This window comes from Chrysemys picta, chromosome 2 (assembly GCF_011386835.1).
Source record: "Chrysemys picta bellii isolate R12L10 chromosome 2, ASM1138683v2, whole genome shotgun sequence".
Classification (NCBI taxonomy): Eukaryota; Metazoa; Chordata; order Testudines; family Emydidae; genus Chrysemys; species Chrysemys picta.
Genome location: NC_088792.1, coordinates 63,753,112 through 63,771,590, shown reverse-complemented (window position 1 = coordinate 63,771,590; position 18,479 = coordinate 63,753,112). Strand labels below are relative to the sequence as shown.

The window sequence follows — 18,479 nt, the reverse complement described above, 5'->3', positions numbered from 1 at the left end:
CCTGCATGTTCAGACATGTTCCTTTCATCGTCTTCAACACAGCTTTCTCCTGAGAAGGAACACTTCTCATGATGTCGTTTCATTTGGGCAACCAGGCCTTGCATTTCTTTGTTGCACAGTTTGCATTTTGCATGCATGCCTGTCTTACCCACAGGTAGAGGAACTTCATTAAAATAGTCCCAAACGGGGTCTTTTTTACGGCCTGCTGTTATTGTAGGTTTTCCCTTCTAGTGAGAGAATGGTTTGATAGATCTCCAATCAATGAAGGCTACACTTAAAGACCTCAAGACTTCTGGAATATGCTGCTCAAACAGTTTCACTTTTGTTTCTACTGCCTGTCCCTCCTTTTTTCACATTTTTCTCCAGACTTCTTCTCCTTGTCCAGATCTATTCCACCCCCAACAGTCTTCTATTCATGGAACTTTTTGAAACTTTGCGTTTTTAGCAAGAGGTAAGGGATTGACTCTGAGTACACAAATTTGCAGAGGGACAATAGGGTTGAGGTCTGTTATTTCTCACCTCTATATATTTATTTATTTATTTAAAACATTTTTGCAGTTAACAAGCATGTGATCTCTGGAGTCAGAAATCCACAGTTTGAGAACTGCAAAACTAAGCATCTCTGAAGGTATCTTGTAGACTGAGCACTGAGCCCCATTGGGTAGATAGAAAGATTAACCTAAATAATCTATACAGAAGCCCCTGGAACTCCATAAGATTGGGTCCCTAATCCATGAACTATTGGAACTCGTTTACAAAACTTTTCTTAAACATTACATGAATATATTGTCTCATAGTATAGAATTAGAATTTCTAATCCCTATTCCATGATGAGATATCTTTGAGCTATAATGTATCTTATCTAAAACTATCTTTAGATAACTTTTTTCCTCAAAAAGCATTTTATCAAAACCGATTTAATTTATTTTTTTAAAATCATTGATTTTTATTCACCCTGCATGAGATCAATTTAAAATGATGCATACAGAACCCGGTTTAAAAAAAAAGGCCATCTTCTGTACCAAGAGAAAGCAAGTGCTAGGCTTGAAGGCCTTCTAATTTTATTGTGCCCTCATTAGTGAGTCAGGCTGCTAGGTTGTGCCTTATTTTACTCCTGCACCCCTCCTACAGGATGGGAGACTTGGAGAGAGCTTTTTGTAGCCATGTTACTTTTCTGCAGAAGAGGTGGTGACCAAGAGAGATTCCCCTCTCTCTGGGGTGTCAAGCTGGAATGGGTCTCCTGTCTCACTTCTGTGCATGTGACAAAATGCTTGCTGCACTGCTTCTCTTGGAGGAAAGATACTTTTTAAAATGAAAAATTGCTTCATGAAAGATCTAGACAATAGCCTGAAGTATTGGGCCTGGGTGAGAAGGAAGGAAAGTAAACTGTTTCTAATCCTCTAGCATCTTTCATGTCAAGTCTGTCTTGGAGTTTGAACTTTTGAGATATAGATGTGAAGAGATTAGTTCCTGCAATTGTGTATTTAAAAGCAGCGTCTCTAACATGTGCAGGGTTGTGTGTGGTTGGTACACCAATTCATTTAATTCACTGTAATTCTTCTGAGTTGCATTATACCCTAATCATTTTGGATAGCTTAATAAACAGCAGGTAGTGGTTGTTGTGGGGAGTCATCCTACAGCCAAAAGGAGGCAGGGCTTCAGGTGCAGTTGTGGGGAGGATATACATTTCTCTAACCTTGTTCACCTGTCAGTTGGGCAGTGGAGACGGCACTTCATTAACACCAGAAGGTGCCAGAGCCAATGAGCAGTCTTGGTGGATTAGTGTGAGGTTGAAAAACTGCCTTCAGTGATTGATTCCAAATGATTAAAACTGTGAATTTTCCAAGGCTGTAGGTTCAGTGTCTAGAATTCCTCAACATCTTTTTTCTTTCTAAGTTCCCTCATGCTGCTATTGACACCTTACAACATGTAAGAAAAATTTGCTCCACCCTGCTGCATCCTGCTCCACCCTGTCTGATCAGTCTACCTCGTGGAGCCAAATGGATGGATCTCACAGCAGTGCAAAACTCTCATCCCTGCCATGCTGAATTGGCATTGCTCTTGGTGAATGAATGACAGGAAATACTGTTTCCTGAAATGCTCAGACAGTAGGGGAGAAGGTCTGGCAGCCAGTGGAATGGACAACAGTGAAATTGGCACTGTGAACAACAGAGAGCTGGCAAGTTAGCAGTTTGTTTTTTCACTGTCTTGGAGCCTCTGGAACTATTCTTGGTAGCAGCTTTGAACAATTTTAAGGCTGCTACAGTGCTTCTAGGCATCACTGACTAAACATAGAGCCCGACCATTTTTAAACAAAAATAATTACGCCTTCCTCAATGCAACTTTGAACCAGTTTGCTCAAAGTTCTGTTTGAGGCTCTTACTCTGGATCAAGAAATTGAATTTTTTAGATTTAATTGGATCTAATAAACTTTATGAAAGGGAAGAAACTTAATTTGAATAAAATGTATTTTCCTGAAGGTCCCCTAAATCCTGAGCCACTCTATAACTGCCAGCTTCAGCATCCTCTAAACTAAGGACTAGATGGGATCACTCCACGGAGCCCATGAACACCATTTTTTAAGCTGACCAGTGATTGCCTCTACTGTGCACTCAGTCCCTGCTGGATTGCAGCCAGAAACCAGGAATTGAACCCGAGCATATCCCACTTGGTGCAGATACTGACACAACACTTCTGAGCTGGCCCTAACTTTCTAAGGAAACATTTTTGCTATTTTAAAACTTGGTGAAACAATTGACCTTTGGGGATGTTTCCGGAGATTGATCAGAACTTGGTTCTTTGCTTGCCAGTTCCTTAGAAGCAGCAGAGTTATTACAGACCAGAATTTGTGGATACTTGGATTCTGTAAAGGAAGGATTTCATGGGCAACTTGCCAAGAGCCCAAGGGACACATTCAGCTTGCTTGTACATTACCACACATTTTAAATCCAAAGAAATTGTTTCTAGAATAATAGGCATTTCTGTTGTGGCCATCAACAGTATTTAAGCACTAAATACAACTTCATGAACTTACTGAATTTGTTCATAATAGACCTGGTTCATCCCACTCCATGACTCACTGTTACCTTGACGATTCCCCTCCCCTGTTTCTTTTTGTCATCTGTCCAAAATTAAAGAATGACAGGTGGTTCTTTGTCTTCATTGCTGAATGTTCACTTTTGTGAAAACATGGGATTTGTCATTTTCTGAAAACAGGCTTGTTTCTGTTGGGAATTCCCTATTGCAAGATTGTCCGAATACTTAAGGAACTAGCTGAAGCAATCTCAGAACTACTAACAGTTATCTTTGAGAACTCATGGAGGGCAGGTGTGGTCCCAGAGAACTAGAGAAGGCCAAACATAATACCTATCTTTAAAAGGGGAAACAAAGAGGACCCGGGTAATTATAGACCAGTTAGCCTAACTTCAATACCTGGAAAGATACTGGAACATATTTTTAAACCATCAGTTTATAGGCATCTAGAGGATAAGAGTGATAAATAATAGCCAATATAGATTTGTCAAGAACAATCATGCAAAACCAACCTAATGTCCTTCTTTGGCATTGTTACTGGCCTAGGAGATAGAGGGGAAACAGTAATTGTGATATATCTTGATTTTCAATAAGGCTTTTGACACTGTCCCATGTGACATTCTCATAAGCAAACTTGGGGCAAGTCTAGATGAAATTATTAAAAGGTGGGGGCACTACTGGTTGAAAGATTGTGTACTCAGATTAGTTATAAATAGTTCACTGTCAAACTGGGCGGACCTATTTAGTGGAGTCTGCAGGGGTCTGTCCTAGGTTTGGTACTACAGTAGAACCTCAGAGTTGCAAATTGACCAATCAACCATACACCTCATTTAGAACTGGGAGTATGCTTAAAAAAAAAAAAAGGGGTCATGTTTTAAAAATTTTTTTACAAGGTAATGAAACTGTTTCTGTGCTTGTTTTATTTAAATGAAGATGGTTAAAAGCAGCGGGTTGTTTTTGGTGTAATAAAGTTTCAAAGCTGTACTAAGTCAACGTTCAGTTCCAAACTTTTGAAAGAAGAACCAGAACATTTTGTTCAGAGTTATGAATATTTCAGAGTTATGAACAACCTCCATTCCCAAGGTGTTTGTAACTGAGGTTCTGCTGTATTCAATATTTTTATTAATGACTTAGATTGTGGAGTAGAGAGTATGCTTATAAAATTTGTGGATGACACCAAGCTGGGTGGAGTTGCAAACACTGTGGAGAATGCTACTGGAATTCAAAAGGACTTTGAAAAACTGTAGAGTTGGGCTTTGGCTACACTAGCACTTTTGTCAGTCGGGGTGTGAAAAAACACCCGTTCTTCCTCTCCTCTCCTCCCACTCCCTCCAACCGACAAAAGCCCCAGTGTGGACAACGCTATGTCAGCAGGAGTTGGTCTCCTGCTGACAAAGCTATCACCGCTTGTTAAGGGCGGGTTAATTATGCTGGCGAGAGAGCCGGCATAGAACGGCTACCCGGGAGACCTTACAGCAGCACAGCTGCAGCCATACAGCTGTACCACTGTAAGGTCTGTAGTGTAGACAAAGCCTTGGCCTGAAATCAACAAGATGAAGTTCAGTAAAGACAAATGCAAGTTGCTACACTTACGAAGGAAAAATCAAATGCACAACTATAAAATGGGGATTAACTAGCTAGGCAGTGGTACTACTGAAAAGAATCTGGAGGGTATAGTGGATCACATATTGAATATGAACCAACTATGTGATACAGTTGCAAATACAGCAAATATCATTCTGGGTATTAACAGGAGTGTTGTATGTAAGACACAAGGCAGTTGTTCCATTCTATTCAGCATTGGTGAGGCCTCAGCTGGAGTATTGTATCCAGTTCTGGATGCCACACTCTAGGAAATATGCAGAGAGAATCCAGAGAAGAGCAACAAAAATGATAAAAGGTTTAAAAAAGGTTCTCCTCACTTTTCTTTGAGGCCCCCCCAAAAAACTCCATGGCTCATATGTGCCGCAACAACTGTTTTCTGCATATAAAAGCCAGGGCCGGCATTAGGTGGTAGCAAACAGGGCACTTGCCTGGGGCCCCACACCACAGGGCACCCCGTGAAGCTAAGTTGCTCAGGCTTCTGCTTCAGCCCCAGGTGGTGGGGCCCAGAGCTTAGACTTTCTGCCATCGGCCCCAGCGAGTCTAACACTCCTCCTGATTGGAGGATCCCCTGAAACCTGCTCGCAGCCCCTGACCCCTGGTTGAGAACCACTGGTTTGGAAAACCTGACCTATGAGGAAAGGTTTAAAAAAACTGTGCATGTCTGATATTCAGAAAAGACGACTAAGAGGGGACCTCAGGGCCCCTCTCAAGAGGATAATGATCAGTCATTCTCTATATCCACTAAAGGTAGGGCAAGAAGTAATCTGCAGCAAGGAAGATTTAGGTTAGATATTAGGAAAAATTGTCCAGCTTGAAGGGTGGTTATAAGTACTGGGATAGGTTACCAAAGGAGGTGTGGAATTCCCATCATTGGAGGTTAAGAACAGGTTAGACAAACACCTGTCAGGGATGGTCTAGGTTTATTCAGCCCTGTCTCTGCATGGGGGGGTCTAACTCTACGTTTCTATGATTCTGTGACTATTCCTCCTCTGCTTCTGAGATTTACACTTTGGGCTCTATTAACAGCATTCCTGATGGGTACAAGTCTTTTGGTGGTTTGCAGCAATAGAGGATGCTGCTTAAGATAATCATGCTCTTGTCCATTAATGGCTTTAAAGCTTAGGGCCAAGATCTGGAGTCAAACTGAGGCAGTGGAGTGAGTAGAACACTGGTGTGATTTGCCCCTTTTCTTAAAACTGGCTGCTGTATGGTATTCGAGTAGGTCTCAATGTGTCTTTCAGTGCCAGGTGTTAAGTTACAATAGTCTAACCTGGAGGTGAATTGTGTGCTCATTGGCTGGATGGATTGCAATAACCTGGCCAACTGGATTGTGGAGGAAAAAGCATTTCTGATCTTTGGTGTGTTCCCTGCATGTCCAGAACCCATGAGTCATCCATAAAACACACAGACTCTGTACCACCTTAGTGATTGGAGGGTAGCTTCTCTCAATGGAGGACAAAGTTCATGTCCCAATTAACTCCTTGAGTGTTTCCCTGGTCCTAAAAGCATTACTTCTATATTACATGGGTTAAGAGTGAGCCAGCTGTTTTCATCCATGTGGTGATCTCAGACATGCAATAGTGGGTCCGTGTGGTGGGAGGTGTTGTCTTTATAGGCATTGACGTCTCAAAGGACATCTCATCTAGGAGAGCTCAGTGCCATGCTGGAATGTACTTCAACTTAACTCCAGCAGGAACACTACCAAGCTTTGGGGACATCTGAGTGCCACTAAGATTTCTATTCCCCCCCATCTCCTATCAGGCAGGGATGGACACTAAGAATTTGTCTCCAGGTGGGGCTTCTCTGCAGTTGAAGTTAGAGGTGAACAGCATTCTTACTTAAATTTTTTTTCTTGACGGCATTCAGCATTGAAATCCGCTTTATGCCTTTGATCCTTACCCTGAAATTACAGAATACTAGCAGATGATTTTAGAATTGGAGGATAAAGTATAAATCATTTATAAACTAGAATGCTGGGGAACAGCTGACTTGGGTTCTAGCTTGTTAGTCTCCATTGGCTGCATCACTTTATCTAATCTAATAAGTAGTGACCCAGGAGGTATTTACAAGGAGGTTATAAAACTCAGTGTATGGCACATTAGGACTGTATAGCAAAATCTTAAATAAGCTTTTCTTAATGAGCCTCTTGTTTCCAATGAAGGCTTTAACATTAAATGTTGGTATGGGGGGAAATAAACTCAGACTTTTTTGACCAATGTCAGAAGCTTATTTTGTATTAATGCATTGACTCTTACTGGAATGTCTTCCAGGATACTAGGCTTAATGTTACTTTCCCCTTCCTGCAAACTTTTATTACTAAATAAATAAAAGCATTTACTATAGCTGTAGGCCAGTGTAATTCTTCGAAGCGCGTTGAAAAAGTGTGGTTTAAATTTTGGTTTTAGGTCTGGTAGGGGTTGAATAAAACAGTTCATCAGTTTTTGATGAAGTTTAGAGCATTCTGAAGACCAAGTGAGTCACTTATGTTGAAAAATATAAATCTGCTTTGCCTTAGTGGAGGTGATTGTGATTGTGGGGGAGGGGAAATGGCAGAGAAGAGCTTTTTAATATAGTGCCTATTGCACAGATTCTGTTCCATTAAGTGGATTTGCTCTGTATATTTTTTTAAAAATAGTATGCTAGGTTGGAGCCAAACACATTGGATGGGACTGTTTCAGGCAGACTTAAAATAGTTTTGAACTATTTCCCTCACAACTAAAAACTGACCTTGGTTGGGAGTGAGTAACGTGACCTGGTGATTTTGAAATAGATGCTTCATCCTAAGATAACTGTGCTCCAGCACATGTAGGGTAAATAAACCATATATTGGAGATACGTAACAGAGGTAGAACGCAGAGAAGGTCCAATTCCTTACCCATGGCAGTATGGCAAAAATACCATATACTTCAGTATTTGCAGGATTGGGTCTTAAAAGATATATAAATGGTAACCTGAATGTTGTAATAGACTGCACCAGTATTGGGAGGAGATATGAGCCCATGAGAAGTTGGTAAATAAAAATTCTTCATACCAATATCTCTGGGAGGTTTCACAACAAGGTTGTGAGTAACGCTGAAATGCTGAAGTTAGTAAGAGGAACAGAAATGGCAAAAAACACTTCATGCTTCCTAATCAAAGATGGGTGGCTGCTGGAACTCTACATGTGACTGAGAAAGTTGTGACAGCTGAGCCTCAGCTCAGTAACCTCAGCAGCAGATAATTGATGCAGCACATTCGGAAGAGAAGGAAGGAAATGAAACTGCATTTTATATATATACAAATCTGACAAAATTCCAAATCAGAACCATGTCCTGCTCTCTTATATTTGCAGGGAATCTGACCAGTCCTTGTGGCTTTTGTTTTTTCCCCCCTCCTTCTCTATTCTCACAATGTCTTCTCCAGTTTCCCCCAGTTCTACACTTCCTAGAGCCTTCTCACTTTTGAGGTCTTCATGGGGGCTGTTCACTACTACCCCTACTAGATTTTTAGGGGAGGTGGTGACTACCCCTCTTCCCATCCATATTTCTGTGGAGGTGGGAAATTGGTAGACCAGTCGTCTTCAGCTATCCCTCAATGCTAGAATGATGTCTGCCAAGGGGATTCATTGGTGAGTTTTTAAGTAGCTGAGGAGTCCAATTCTTCTGTCTCATGAGCACATCTGTTCTCCTTAAAGTGATCTGTGGCTTGGTGTATGGCAAGGCCTAGACAACAAGAATTGCATTTTGGGACTAAAAACAAGAATTTTTGCTATAAATTGGGGACGTATCAGTTGGAAGTGACGGAGGAGGAGGAGGAGGACCTGGGTATATTGGTTGATCACAGGATGACTGAGCTGTCAGTGTGATGCAGATGTGAAAAAGATTAATGCAGTCCTGGGTTGCATCAGGCAAGGCATTTCCAGTAGAGACAGGGAAGTATTAGTACCATTATATAAGGCATTGCTGAGACCTTATCTGGAATACTGTGTGCAATTTCTGGTCTCCCGTGTTTAAGAAAGATGAACTCAAGCTGGAGCAGGTGGAGAGAAGGGCTACTTAGGATGATCTGAGGAATGGAAAACCTACCTTATGAGAGGAGACTCAAAGAGCTTGTCTTGTTTGCCTAACCAAAAGAGGGCTGATGGGAGATATAATTGCTCTCTAGAAATGCATCAAAGGGATAAATACCAGGGAGGGAGAGGAGTTATTTAGGTTAAGCGCCAGTGTGGACACAAGAACAAATGGATATTAAGTGGCCATCAACAAGTTTAGGCTTGAAATTAGATGAAGATTTCTAACAATCAGGGGAGTGAAGTTCTGGAACAGCCTTCCAAGGGGAGCAGTAGGGGCAAAAAAACCCCCTAATTGGCTTCAAGACAACCTGATAACTTAATGGAGGTGATGGTATGATGAGACTGCCTACAATGGTATTTAACCAATCTATGACTGCTAGCAGCAATTATTTCCAATGGCTGGTGGTGGGACACTAGATGGGGAGAGCTCTGAGTTACTACAGGGAATTCTTTCCAAGGTGTCTGGCTGCTGGGTCTTGCCCACATTCTGTGGGTCTAACTGATCGCCATATTTGGGGTTGGGAAGGAATTTTCCCTCAGGTCAGATTGGCAGAGACCTTGAGGGTTTTTCACCCTCCTCTGTAGCATGGGGCATGGGTCACTTGCAGGTTTAAACTAGTGTAAATGGTGGATTCTCTGTAACTTGAAGTCTTGAAATCATGATATGAGGACTTTAGTAACTCAGTCAGAGTTGATGGGTCTATTACAGGAGTAGGTGAGTGAGGTTCTGTGGCCTGCAGTGTGCAGGAGGTCAGACTAGATCAGGGATTCCCAAACTGTGGAATGTGTACCCATGGGGGTATGTGAGACATCTCGGGGGGAGAGTATGCAGGAGAAATTGTGTAATGGATGGCTTTATTTATTTATTATTTATCGCATTTTCACAATAGGCTATTCAGATGAAGGTTTAAAACTCTGTGGGAATTTGTTACATAAAATACAGTAGTTAATTTACTTCAAGATGTGCCGGTGAGAACACAGAGACACTGACATACAGAGCTCTCACTTCCAAGCACCGTACAGTGTGGGTTCAGTTGCCCAGTAATTGTCCAGTCTAAGTGAGCTCAGAACTGACAGGTTTTTTTTATTTCCATTATTATACATCACACTGTAACTATATACGTAACAGTGAAATATGGGCAGATGGCTAAAGATGGGTAGTGTTCAGAAGAAGACGCGAAGTATCAGTGATGAGAAGGGTAGGGGTACGCGGGCGGCTGGGGGAGCTGGAACACGGTACACAATAAGAAAAGTTTAGGAACCTCTGGACTAGATGATCATGATGGTCCCTTCTGACCTTAAAGTCTGAGACTGAGACACAAGCAGCCTACCAGGGTCCAGAAACCTTTCCATTTGTGCAGCGATTAGTGGGTCTTGAAGTTCAGCAATGGCTCCAGTATGCTGAGCCACTCCTTGCTGCCTACCCCAAAGATGCTTGGATGGAGAAGGTCCTTTCTTGGTAGCTATATCCCCTGGAGGTCTGGTTTGGAAGAGTAGCTAACTAGCTCCTGCTGAAGAGCTTGGGAGCCCTGTGGAGCCATGACTTCCCAGTGCGTGTACATGTGCATGCTATGCAATGATCCTTCTGCGATTAGAAGTGCTGTAAACTTGCCTAAAAACCCTTGATCTTTGTGGTCTTGAGAATCTCTTTCTACTAAAGCTGGGAATGGCTCCCTCTTTGAAAGGCGAGCTGCAAAGGAAACTATTGAACTCTTTTTGTTCTTTTAATATAAATTCATAAAGATGTCTCGGGATTTTTTGGCTTGGTTTTTTACCTTAGAAATAGTAAGATCTCTCCCCCCCCACCCCCCCATTTTTGGTGCAGGACTCTGGAGGATTGGGGGCATTGTAGTAGGCCAGAACCTATGCTAAAGCTATTCTGGCCTTTTAGTTAAGAAGGGAGGGAACACTGAATCTTAGACTGCACGCAGTGGAGAATGATTTCACTGAATTTAGTTCTCATGGTGTATTTGTAAGATTAGGAATTTAATTGTGATGCCATCTCCCGGCTAGAGGTTCCTGAAAAACAGCATGACTAAGTGGCATGGCACTGAGGAAACTGAATGATGATTAAATGCCTAATTTGAAAGATTGTCCAAGAATTCCAGTAATTTGCAAAGGTAGTGATGTTGGGTGGCTTAGTCATCACACTATATGCTCATGCATTTTCAGTGGAGGACAGTCTTCCAATCGATACAAGGATATTTGGTGTGGGGAAGTAGTAAAAATTCAATTTGAATCTGATGTTCCCGTTTTGTCTGCACTACGGTCAGACCTTGCCAGGGGAGCAAGAAAACCCCCATCATTTTGACATCTGTGCTTAAAACAAACAAAACAACCCTCCCCACCCCCCCACCCAACAACAACTTAATTTATTAGTTGTAGACTAAATTGGCTAGTTAGAAGAAATTAAATGGAAATGCTTCTCTCAAATATGATACCTGATGGTAAGATGTCTTTTATATAACTGTAGAGTAGAATTTGAAAAACGCTGATAAATTAGAACATCACTCATTAGACTTCTCCCTTTCTCCTCCCCTAGATTCTATTATTATTCATCAAGCACCCATATATATTCTAGGGCACCTCAGAAAACTAGTAAACTGGTCCCTGCTTTGAAAAGTTTGCCATCTAAATTTAACATGAGATGAGTGAAGGTTGTAAACAGAGATGAATAGGGAGGGAGGAGAGACAGGACAAGAGTGACATATGACACTGTTACTCAGTAAGGCATGTAGTTATCGTGATCATTCATTTACCGTTCTTCATTTTGTTGCCCATTCTTCACTTATAAGTGAGATGACAGAAGTGAGGTTTTAGTAGTGAATTGGATTTAGCAGAGAAGTAGTTTGGCAAACATGTTTGAGAAGGAACAGTGTTGCAAACATGGGGCAACGTGACAAGGAGGGCATGGAAATACTTATTAAAGAAGGGAATGAAGTTGGTGTCACTGGCAAGGCAGGGAGAGTGAGGGAAATGCTTAGGAGATCAGGTCGGAGATGTAAGTAGGGGCTGCATGCATGATGGAGGGCCTTTAAAGCAACATCAAGAAGTTTGCGTTTGATTCGAAGCACAGTGCAGAGCCAATGAAATCACTCAAAGGAGTGCTGGGGGCGAGTTGTTGAAACAACTTAACTCGTGGGAGAGATTATTTTGGCAGTGACATTTTGGATGGATTGGAGTGGGGCCAGGTTGGTATTCAGAGAGACCAGAAAATTGGAGAAGGCAGTAGTTGAGATGAAACAGAGTGAGGACAAGAGGTGTGCCATTTGGGTTGGAAAGGAAGGATTGCTACTAAACTGAGTCCATTTCATGTAGTACTTTCATAGCAGTGGTTCTCAACCAGGGGTATGCAGAGCTCTTCCAGGGGGTACATTAACTCACCTAGATATTTGCATAGTTTTACAACGGGCTACATAAAAAACTAGCAAAGTCAGTAAAAACTAAAATTTCATACAGATAATGACTTGTTTATACTGCTCTATATACTATACACTGAAATGTAAGTACAATATTTATATTCCAATTGATTTATTTTATAATTATATGGTAAAATGAGAAAGTAAGCAATTTTTCGGTAATAGTGTGCTTTGACACTTTTGTATTTTTATATCTGTTTATGTAAGCAAGTTAGTTTTTAAGTGAGATGAAACTCAGGGGTATACAAGACAAATCGGACTCCTGAAAGGGGTACAGTAGTCTGGAAAGGTTAAGAACCACTACTTTACAGGAATAGGACTAAAAATGCTGATTTATTTCAACAAATTGATACTGCTTCTGAATGATGAGTGAGTGGCATTACCATGAGGTCTTTCATGGGATCTGATGTGATAATGAAAGAAGGAGTTCTGTTTCCTGTAAGTGATTTAACGTGTAGTTAGGTTACTGCTGATTTAATTTGAAATAAGCGGTTTAAAATTCCAGTTGCCCATGTGCCTGTGAAGAAAAACATGTCAAGTTATGTGTCATAGTTATCGGAAACAACTGGCAGAGTTTATTTTCATTCTAAATATGTCTATTTTTATACTCTTTACCTGGTCCTTGGAGCTGTGCCTAGAAGATGTCTCCTTTCCACCCCCAGATTATAGTTGGCTTGTGTTTTATCAACAATGGAAAAGAAAAAATTGAAACAAGTATGTTCTTCTTCGAGTGCTTGCTCATGTTGATTCAATTCTAAGTGTGCACATGCCCACGTGTGTGGTCGTCAGAGATTTTTCCTTAGTAGTATCCATAGGGTTGGCTGTGGTGCCCCCTTGAGTGCCGCGCTCATGCATCAATATATCAGGCACCGCTGGCCCTACGCCCTCTCAGTTCTTTCTTAACACCCATGGTGGTTAGTCGGAGCGCCTTTCCTTGCATAGCAAGGGCTACCGGTTTAGTATCTTCTGACTTTGAGCCTTAGGGCCTTGTAAATAGTTGTTTACAGTTGTTAGTGTCAAGTAATTAATTGTAGTTAGAAGTTAGAGTCCCAGTGGGAACTTCACCCCAGGTACGGCATGCCCCGGTCTCTGGGGTTTAAGCCCTGCGTGGACTGTAACAGGCCTATGCCTGCAAGTCACCCCCACAGCAGCTGCCTCAAGTGCTTGGGGGCATCACATGTGAAGGACAAATGTCCTATCTGTAAAAAATTTTTGCCCCGGGACTCAGAAAGAGCCGAATCTTCATTTGAGGACTCTTCTTATGGAGGCTGCCTTCCGTCCGGCTTCCGAGCCGTCCCACCAAGATGACTCCTACTGCTTTGGTCCCTGGCACCAAGCTCCTCCCGGCATTGCTCCCCATCACCAGTGCCCAGAAAGAAAACTAAGAAGCACGGCTCCCCGGTACCGGACAAGAAAGGCTGTGGGGCATTGGGCAAATGACACAGTTCGGGCTGCCTGGCCACTCCAGAGCCACGTGGACCCGTAGCCCCTTAAAGGATCCACCACCGACTCCCAGGAGTGGTAGGGGACCCAAACGTATGGCGGCATCGATGCCTTCCCAAGTTTCCATGGTGCTGAGAGAGCAGAGGCCTCCACCTGTGCCGCTGGCACCACGCATGCCTCAGGAGGCGGCAAAGGCTCCCTATGAGGGCAAGCCAGCTGCTAAGACCCCCCCAGGGGCAGTGGAGCACTGCTGATCCCCCGAGCCAAAGCAGTGCTCTCCATCTCCACATCACAGATCTCCAGTGTCGCAGCCCAGGCCCGCTTGGGCTCACCCTCACCACATTTGCAGTCCCTGCCATCTTGACACAGATCACCTGGAGGAGGCGCTGGTCTCTGTACCACCAGCACTGTTCACCCTCAGGCTGGTCATCCTCTTGGCGCAGATCTCCGTCGCCTGCCCTGTGGGAGTGCTCCCCATTGTGATACTGGTCCCCTCCAGCCCCGGCACTGATCCTCCTCCGAGCACTGGTCTCCAGCAGCAACAGTTAGCAGGCAGACACAGGCGGCAATGGCCCCGACATGGTCACCGGTAGGGGATTCCTCCAGCATGGCAGGGCAATTTAGCCCCTTGCCGATACTCCACCGGCAAGATTGGGCACCTGAGGCCGTGTCAACGTCCATGCTGCTGCCTTGGCAGCACAGCCAGTGCTGGTGATGATGATGCCCCCTTCACAGTGCTTAACTGCTGGCACATCGGAGAAACAGGTGACGGCCTCGGGTTTGGTGCATGAAGCATGCTCGGAGGTCGGGGTAGAGGAGCCCACTCCAAAATCCCCACTCCCCCATGGGGGTTGATGCCCCGGAGCGCCCCCCCTCCCCCGCACTCCCTTCCACCTCAGTACAGTCGTTGTCGTCCCCAGATGAGGCAGTCGTGGGATCGTCAAGAGCCAGCCTGCCAGACGATTTTAAGGAACACCAGGCCCTGCTTCGACAGGTGGCTGAGAATTTGGGCCTAGAGTGGAGGAGATGGCCGAGCATGTGGACATCTTGTTCAGTGTGTTCTCTACCTCTACCCCGCCCGTGTTGCAGAACCATTGCATGACAGGGTCCTGAAAATTAAGGCCCTCTGGCAAACCCCGTCATCCATCCCTTCTACCTCCAAAAGGGCTGAAAAGAAGTACTTCGTCCTGGCCAAGGGGTTTGAGTACCTTTTTACCCACCCACATCCGGGCTCACTGGTTGTCTCTGTGGCCAACAAGGAGAAGCAGGGGCAGGCCAGTTCAACTCCCAAAAACAAAAAGGCCAAAAGACTGTACCTTTTCGGGACAAAAATCTATTTTACAGCCCAGCCTGCAATTCCGGGGGGTGAACCACCAGGCACTTTTGGTCAGGTATAACTTTAACTTATGAACTTCCTTCGTAAGTTCAAGGAGTCCCTTCCTCAAGGTTTCGCTCAGGAATTTGGCATCCTGGTGGAGGAGGGTACCATGGCAGCAAGATGCTCTCTCCAAATGGCGTGGGACGCAACATACTCAGCAGCTAGGATGGTCACTTTGGCAGTAGTCATGAGGCACAGCTCTTGGCTTCAGACTGCCGGCCTATCCCAAGAGACGCAGACCTTGATCCAGGACCTCCCGTTTGGTGGGAATGGACTTTGCAGAGCAGATGGATGCAAGGCTGCATGGGTTAAAAGGACACCCAGACACCCCATTGCCAAGGCCTTGGCAGCCTCGTCAAGGGTCTTCAAAGAGAAGGGATAGAGACACGAACTTTAGTTGTTACCACCCTTCCTCTTCCTGCTCACCCGCGCAGCCCAGCCCGGCAAAGCATCCTGGGGGCTAGTAGCGCTCATTTTGAAAGTGTGCTTGAGAGCAACGCCCCAGTCAGCTCCCAGGATCCACCTTGTTCTTTCCTCGACCGTCCTCGTCCCTACCATTCAGCCTGGTCACAGGTCACCTCAGACTGCTGGGTATAGTATCTCAGGGCTATACCGTGCAATTTTTAGCCGCCCCTCCGACCCATTTCCTTCCCCCCTCGCTCCCCCCCCATCCCTCTTCAGGGACCCATCTCACGAGCAACTTCTCGTTCAAGAGGTCGAGGACCTCCTGCATCTGGGGGCCGTAGAGGTGGTTCATTGGGACATGAAAGGAAAGGGATTCTATTCCTGCTACTTCCTAATCCTGAAAGCAAAAGGGGGCTTCAGACCCATTCTGGACCTGCGTCGCCTCAACGAGTCTTTCAGAAAGTTGAAGTTTCACATGGTCTCCCTGGCTTTCATCATCCCCTTCCTGGATCCGGGAGACTGGTACGCCAACCTCCACTTGAAGGACACTTATTTCCATATCACTATATTCCAAGGTCACAGGTGTTTCCTCCATTTAATAGTGGGCAGACGCCTTTTTCGATTCATGGCACTGCCCTTTGGCCTCTCATTGGCCCCGAGGATGTTCCCAAAATGTATGGTATCAGTGGCTGCTTACATGAGACGTTGAGGGGGTCCAGGTCTTCCAGTATCTCGATGACTGACTCATCAAAGGCAGGTCTCGGGAACAAGTGCAGAGGAGCCTTGATCTGGTGCGTTCCACCTTCTGCAACGTAGGCCTGTTAATAAATGAGAAAAAATTCACCTTAAGGCTGGTGTAATGAATAGAGTTCGTTGGGTCAATTCTCGACCCCACATGAGCCAGAGCCTTTCTTCCGAAAGCGCGTTTTCAGACCATGGCTCTCACCTGTCTGAGTTTTTTGGGCCGCATGCACATACATGGTCAGTCATGCCCAGCTCTATCTTCGGCCTCTGCAAACGTGGCTGACTTTGGTCTACATCTCGAACAGGCACGACTTAGACCAGATAGTCAGGGTGCCAGAGCATATCTGGGAGTCCCTGAATTGGTGGGTGGACCCTGGGTCGGTGTTTGAGGGAGTTCCCTTCTCAGCCCCATCCCCGTTGCTGACCTGGTCTCCGATGTTTCAGAGCTGTGCAGGGGAGCCCACCTGGGCGAGCTAAGCAACTAGGGCCACTAGTTGCAGGACAATCTGGTCCTCCATATCAACGACAGGGAGCTCAGAGCAGTTTGTCTGGCCTGCCAGGCTTTCTTGCCCCACCTGAAGGGCAAGGTGGTGCAGATCCTGACAGACAACACCGCCGCAATGTATTAGATCAACAGGCCGGGCGGAGCTAGGTTGTCGGTGCTTTCCAAGAAACTCTCAGCCTTTGGGATTTTTGTGTGCAGCATGCCATTCGTCTGGTAGCCATGCACCTGCCCAGAACCAAGAACATATTAGCAGATCACCTCCGCAGGACCTTCTCGTCTCGCCACGAGTAGTCGCTCCATCTGGAGGCGGTCAGCGTAATCTTCCAGAGGTGGGGGACACCCCAGCTGGACCTGTTCGCATCCTGGCAGAACAGGAAATGCCATGTGTTCTGTTAGTTCTGGGGGATGGACAGGCACCCCCATCAGACAGCTTTCTATTCCTGTGGTCGGGGGGCGGGGCGTGGGGTTTGATGTATGTCTTCCCAGTGCCGTTAATTCACAGGGTCCTTGTGAAGATCAAGCAGGACAGGGTGAAGATTATCCTAATAGTCCCCACGTAACCTCACCAGCACTGGTTCGGCACGTTGCTGAACCTTTCGGTAGCTGCCCTGCTGCAGCTTCCCCTCTGGCTGGACCTGCTGTCCCAGAACCATGACAGCCTTCTGCACCCAAACTTGGAGGCGTTGCACTTGACAGCATGGCTACTGCATGACTAAACGTGGACGAATGGAAATGCTCAGCCCATGTTCAGCAGGTCTTGCTGGGTAGCAGGAAACCCTCCATGAGAACGACTTACCTAGCCAAATGGAAAAGGTTCATGTGCTGGGCCTCGGAACAATGTATCTGAGCAGTGCAGGGCTCACTGCAGGAGATCCTGGATTACCTGCTACACCTCAAACTCCAAGGTTTGTCCCTTTCATCGATTAAGGTCCACCTGGCTGCTATCTCGACTTTCCACCATCCCTTCCAAGGCAGTTCGATCTTCACTCATGACGTGACAGCCCGATTTTTGAAAGGTCTGGAGCATTTTTACCCACACATCTGGGATTCCTTCCCTCCCTGGGACCTGAATCTTATGCTGTCGAGGCTCATAAAGCTGCCAGCTTCCTGTTCTCTCCTGCTTCTCTTCTGGTTGCAGTTTTGTTTCTGGTTGCGGTAATGTCGGCCCACAGAGTGTCCGAGATCAGGGCACTCACTTTGGAGCCGCACTCACCATTTCTGCCCAAGGTCATTTCGTAGTTTCATACTGGCTAGGACATATACTTACCCATCTTTTTTCCAAAGCCTCATACGTCAGATGAGGAGCGCAGGCTACACACCCTGGATGTCAGGAGGACACTGGCTCTCTATTTAGATGGAACAAAACTGTTCTGTAAGTCATCTGAGTTCATTGCGGTGACAGACAGAATGAAAGTTCGCCCAGTATCAGCCAGGAGGATTTCATCCTGGATTACAGCCTGCATCCGCTACTGTTATGAGCTGGCGAAGGTGCCTCCGCTGGCGATCGTGACGGCACACTCGACTAGGGCACAAGCGTTGTCCGCAGCCTTCCTGGCACAGGTACCAATCCAAGAGATCTGTAGGGCTGCTACCTGGTCATCTGTCCACACATTCGTCTCTCATTATGCGCTTACCCAGCAAGCTCAAGACGACGCTGGCTTTGGCAGAGCAGTGCTGCAAGACCATGAACTCCGAGCCTACCTCCATTGTCACTGCTTGTGAGTCACCTAGAATGGAATCGACATGAGCAAGCACTTGAAGAAAAAACGGTTACCTACCTTTTGTAATGGTTGTTCTTCGAGATGTGTTGCTGATGTCTGATATCCTGTGGTGAGATGGAATGGTCCTTGCGATTTCAGAAACTCTTAATTTTGCATTTAATTTACTGTTTTGGGA

General features: G+C 45.2%; 1 protein-coding gene across 4 annotated transcripts in view; it reads left to right on the top strand.

Annotated features, from left to right (window-relative positions):
* IGF2BP3 (insulin like growth factor 2 mRNA binding protein 3) overlaps positions 1–18,479 on the top strand; it is a 183,032-nt gene that overhangs the window by 144,356 nt on the left and 20,197 nt on the right. The gene's annotated exons all lie outside the window — the stretch shown is intronic.